The sequence below is a fragment of the Neophocaena asiaeorientalis genome, unplaced genomic scaffold (genome assembly GCF_003031525.2).
Source record: "Neophocaena asiaeorientalis asiaeorientalis breed wild unplaced genomic scaffold, Neophocaena_asiaeorientalis_V1.1 scaffold275, whole genome shotgun sequence".
Taxonomy (NCBI): domain Eukaryota; kingdom Metazoa; phylum Chordata; class Mammalia; order Artiodactyla; family Phocoenidae; genus Neophocaena; species Neophocaena asiaeorientalis.
In genome coordinates, this window is record NW_020173679.1 from 8,467,562 (window position 1) to 8,472,754 (window position 5,193).

Sequence of the window (5,193 nt, forward strand, 5' to 3'; positions counted from 1 at the left end):
TCAGAATCCTCCAAAGAGACACCAGTGGTGCAGTTACGATTGGCTTAAAGGGACGGACTCATGATTGGCTGCGGGAAGAAACCTTTTTATTTTTAAATCTCGAGCAACGCAAACCTTTTTATTTCTGACTCCTATTTAAAAAAAAAAAAAAAAATTGCGCCTCGGTGTATGGCTTCTCAGGAAGCTCTCCGAGCTCTGGTGCTTTATTTCGGTCACTTTTTAGGAATGTGAAGAGGTCCGATTGGCTGCTTAAACTGGAAAAGGATTTTGATTGGCTGGCTAATGGGAAACGGTTTTTTTTTCTTTGATTGGCTGCAGGTGTTCTGCTGATGGCAACAGCTCCTCTCTTTTGAATGTTGAAAACAGGGTTTGGGACGTTGGTTGTTATATTTGACTTGAAAAAAGAAAGAAAGAAAGAAACCAAGTGCGCTTTGCAATATTTATTACACAAAGAGCTTGCTGCTGCTGCTTTGACGTGTTTTTTGTTTGTGTTTGCATTTGATTGGCTTTCGATATGTGTGTTTGGTTTCCCATTGGCTCACCCATGACTCCTGTTGCCATGGGCTGCCCACCCCCTGCTGCGTGCAGGCCCTCTCCAGCCCGGGGGTCCACCTAGAGAGTGCTTTTGCTTTAATGACCACACCAGGCTCCATCAGCGAGGGGACCCCTAGGACGCCAAGCAGGGCCCACAGCTGGAAAACAGGGCCCCAAGGAGGTTTGTGTTGTCCTGAACGAGCAGCCCAGAGCTTAGAGGTGACCATTAGCCAGGATTTACATGCATCACTTCATGAGTTGACAACCGGCCGGCATCCCTTGGTGAGAATGGAATCGCTCACACGCGCCATCCGGGCCTCTTCAGCCTGCCCGCGCTGAGCCGTTCGCTCCATATTCTACTTCCTGAGGCCTCATCGGAGGCGGGGCTCCTCTTATAAGGGGCAGGAGCTGCTCCCACCTCTGAGACCCCAAAACATAGCAGAGATCTCTGCCCGAGAGCCCAGAACCCCCACAAAGGCCCCAGCTTGGCTCACAAGGCCCAGGAGGCCTTTGGCGCGAAACGCACCCTCCCACCTTCCCCAGCCTCCTCCAGCGCAGTGGGTCCTGACCAGCCCTGGGAGCTCTCTCATCCGAGGCCGTGCCCTTCACTGCACTGTCTTCAGAAGGGTCTCTCTCCACGGCAGCCTGGAAGGGACAGTGTCATTTATGAAGTGCCCACTGGGACCACTGGCTGGGTCTTCAATGAGCGAGTTCCACCAGGCTGGCCCTCAACCCCGCCCCCAGAAAGACATTGCAGAGCAGTGGTCTTTGAAGGGCTGCAGGAGCCCCAGGTCTTCCCACCTGCCCTCCTCCCCCTGGAGGCGGCCTGTCCTGCTCCCTGCATCTCTCGCGGGAGTGGAATCTGGGTGGGGAGTTGGAGGAAGATGCGGGCCTGGGGAGGGGAAGCCTCCCCATGTCCCCGCCGCGACCTCCCACCCCCATCCCGGAGGTAGTAGATGGCTGAGGCCTCCTTCTCACCCCAGGTACCCAGAGCCAGGAGAAGACGCTCAGAGCCAAACTTCCCCCTTCTCGGGGCTTGGGGCCGTCGTGGAGCAAGGGAGCTGAACGCCAGCGTGTCCCAGGCCCCAGCCCCCGGGAGCCCCATGGCCCCGTGGCCGTTCACACTGTGCTCTGAGCTTCCTCTGAGCCTTGCCCCAGCGGAGGACTTGACACGACCTAGACATCCCATCCTCCTACACACAGGGGCCCCCCGCCCTGGTTAGCTGGCCATTAGTCTGAAAAGGCCGTTGATCCCCAGGGGACGGGGACTGTGGACCCCAGCAGGGGCCTGAGAGCATCTTCCTCCAGGAGGGGCAGTGCGTGTACGCACACATGTGTGTCTGTACTCGTTCCCAGCTCAGTGGCCTGCAGCTCCAGCTGAGCCCCTGGGGAAAGGTGAGTTTTGTTCAGTCTCCCCCCACCACCCAGGTTGTAACATCTGTTATCAGCTGTCTTTGCCAGTGTTGCCGGCTGGCCCCTCTCCTTGTACCTGTAGCTCCCGTCGAGGGTCCGAGTCCTGGCTGATGGTGTGTTCCTGCGCCAGTCTGTCCTTGTCAGGGTCGTGGGCCTCCCTCTTGTAACTGCGATGGCCCTGATCTGTCTCATCTTCCGCAGAAGAAAAGGGGAGATGTCGCTGTGGCTTCGTATTTCTGCCAAAAATACTTCTGTCGAAGAAAATAATTAACAATAAAGATTTTTAATAGTTTGGCTCGTGAGCTGATTTCCCCGCATCACGTGGACTCTGCTGCTGGGGCCCGCCCTCTCCAAGGAGGGGCAAAAACACCATGTTTGCTAGTTGTATTGTCCATGACCTGGAGTGGAGCTGGGGGTTTGGGAGAATTCCCAGATCTACCCACCCTAGCTGACACGTCTGTAGGAAGGGTGAGCCCCCTTTTTGACCTGGAGGTTCCCAGCATTGTCCTAGTTGGGCAGAGGTCAGTAATCCTCAGACGTGGCCTCCCCCCTCCATGCTCTTAAGCAGACACTGAGCACCCCGTCTATCCAGACACCCCAACATCCTGTGTGATGGCAGTGGTCTTAGAATGCTTGTAACGAAAGTCCAGAGTATCCGTCCCGTCCATCGTCCCAGAAACAGAAGATCCATTGGTGTTTGGCTGTATATTCAAGTTCGGAAGCTAAAGTCATTACTGCTTGAGGAATTTTTGCTTTGGAAGCATTTTCTAGAAATTTTCATTTCCACCCTTCATCGTCCCATTTTAGGTCTTTATTTTTTTTTTCTGCTTACATGGACTCAGTGCTTCTATTTCCTTTTCGAAGAGTTTCCCTGGGTGCTGAATGCTATGAGGTTTATAGAACATGGGGACTGATGGCACAATCGACAAAATTAAATCTTAGGGTTGGAAGAGATGTTGGAGGTTGTCTGGCAGCCCATGTAGTAGCCAGATGTGTGAGTCCCCTCTGAAACATCTCAGAAAGGGCTTGTCTGGCCTTTGCTTGAATACCCTGTAGGACTGGAGAACTCACTACCTCACAAGATCGCCCATTCTACCTTCAGGTCATTTATGCTCAGCCTTATGTTGAGCTGGTCTGCCCTTCTCTGTAACTTCCTTTTCCAGGAAGGAAATTACAGTTCTTGAGAGAAAGACAAAAAAAGACAGCTATGTTAGCCAAAAGCTACGTATCAAGGGACTCATGTTAGGTAAATGATGTATAGAATCTCCCCACCCCCAGCCGGTGTTCTGAGTGCCACTGTCGGTAGCTAACCTTGGACTTAATCAGCTCCTCTAAGCTGCGCCATCGTGCAGAGGGAGGGGTTGGCTGGCCCGGATACCACCTGCCCAGCCCCCAGCAGAGAGCCTGGCACTGGAGCCGGGAGGGAGGAGTCTCCCAGCACTGTCTGATGGGAACTAGGCTACTTCAGCAGGGGAAGGGGGAACACTGTGGGGGCAGGCCTGGGTCTCCCGGGGTCCGTCAGCCCACAGAGCAGGCAACGTTCTGGGTCCACCTTCCTAGGTACAGGGGCAGGGGCCAGCAAAGACCCCGACCTCAGGCTTGGGACTGCTGAGGCCTGAGACAGCTGGGGGCCAGGCTGAGCCTGGGGGAGGCCCGGGTGGGCTGAGGAGGGAGGCAGGGCACCTGCACTTGCTGGTGTTTCCCAGGCCTGGGGGGAGGGTGGTGGAGAATGAATGAAGCCTTCTCCCTGGCCCCGCAGTGAATAGCACCTGTGAGTGCTATCCAGGCTGCTCCTGCCTTTGAACAGGGCCCTTTGTGACAGGGAAAACGATCCCTCCTGGGCACCTGGTTCAGTGGTGGTGGCTTCCGGAGCAGGGGAGCTCGCTGGGCCCCAGGGGACCGCCCCCCCTCCCCATCACCCACCAGCCCCGCCCGCGCAGTCTCTTTCCCTCCCTCCCTCCTTCTCTCTCTGTCTCTCTGGCTCGCTCGCTCCTGGCTGCCCACTCCTGTTTTGGGGGATGAGCTAGGCCTAGACCACCCTGAGGCCATGGTTAGAAAACACTTCTGGCAGTTACCCGGTGGTCTAGTGGTTAGGATTTCAGGCTTTCACTGCTGTGGCCCGGGTTCAATCCCTGACCAATGAAGCAACTTCCTCTTCTGGGGCAATGAGTGGTGTTTACAAGACTTGGGGGCTTGGGGCACCATGACTGCTAGTCCTAATTTAAAGAAAGTCCTCATCAAAGGACAAGGGCAGTAAAATGCCTTTTGAATAGCAGCCAGTGCATCGCCTTGGCTTGGAACTGAGCCTCACGGATGGTTTCCGAGCGGCAGGGGCGGAGAAGTCAGGGAAGGAGGAGAGTGTGCAGCAGGTGGCCGCCTTGTAGGCACACCTGTGGGAGCCCCGCCACACCTGCACAGCCCCAGAGCCTCTGAGAGTTTCCTCCTCTGGGCCCTCGGCCTTGGCCGTGGAAGGAGGTGGGTTTTCGCAAACATCTTTCATGCAGGTGACACCCACATAAAGGATTGTTTTTTTTAATCTTTTGGCCACACGGTGTGTGGGATCCTAGTTCCCCGACCAGGGATCGAACCTGTGCCCCCTGCATTGGCAGCATGGAGGCTTAACCACTGCACCGCCAGGGAAGTCCTGGTGTCCCAGTCTTAATAACACAGTGAATGTGTCTTGGTGGGTGTTATGTGCGTACAGGTGCTTAGTACTTTATGTACACCATCTTCAGTCATGTGTGAGCTAAGTATGTTATTAGCCCCATTTTACAGATGAGGAAGTGGGGGCTACACAGTTTGCTAAAGGTCGTCATGGTACAGCCAGAACTTGGACCCAGGTTGTCTGACCCCAGACTCCATGCGTATAGCCACTACTTCCAGCTTTGACGGGGCGGGGGGGGGGGTGCGGATTGGGACTGGGGGAAAATCCTGCGTCACCAGGCAGCCCAGTACCTTTTCCCCAGGGCCATTCTGGTGCTTGCCCTTGTTCTCCAAGCCCTGTTGTGTGCGACTCTAGTAGGTTGTTAACAGGTATTTTTCAGGCAGGTTAACCCATTGCTGGGTCCTCGGTTCAGCCCTCAGCTCCATGATGAAGCTGCTGTCCCAACTTGTCCATTCTGATGCGTGCTTCTCGTCTTTCACCCATTCTGAGGCCTCCTCTTGTGGACCTGGCAGTTCTCCAGGCTAAGCTGGTTTCTCTAGAATAAGTTCCTCTTCCACTTTGCCCTAACTCTTCCTGTTTTC

General features: G+C 55.0%; 1 protein-coding gene across 1 annotated transcript in view; it reads left to right on the forward strand.

Annotated features, from left to right (window-relative positions):
• CTNNBIP1 (catenin beta interacting protein 1) overlaps window positions 1-424 on the forward strand; it is a 23,058-nt gene extending 22,634 nt beyond the window's left edge. Inside the window, exon 4 of the mRNA XM_024750025.1 lies at window positions 1-424. This exon is cut by the window's left edge and continues 199 nt beyond it. The gene's annotated coding sequence lies outside the window, so the exon portion shown is untranslated.
• Window positions 425-5,193: the final 4,769 nt, after the last annotated feature.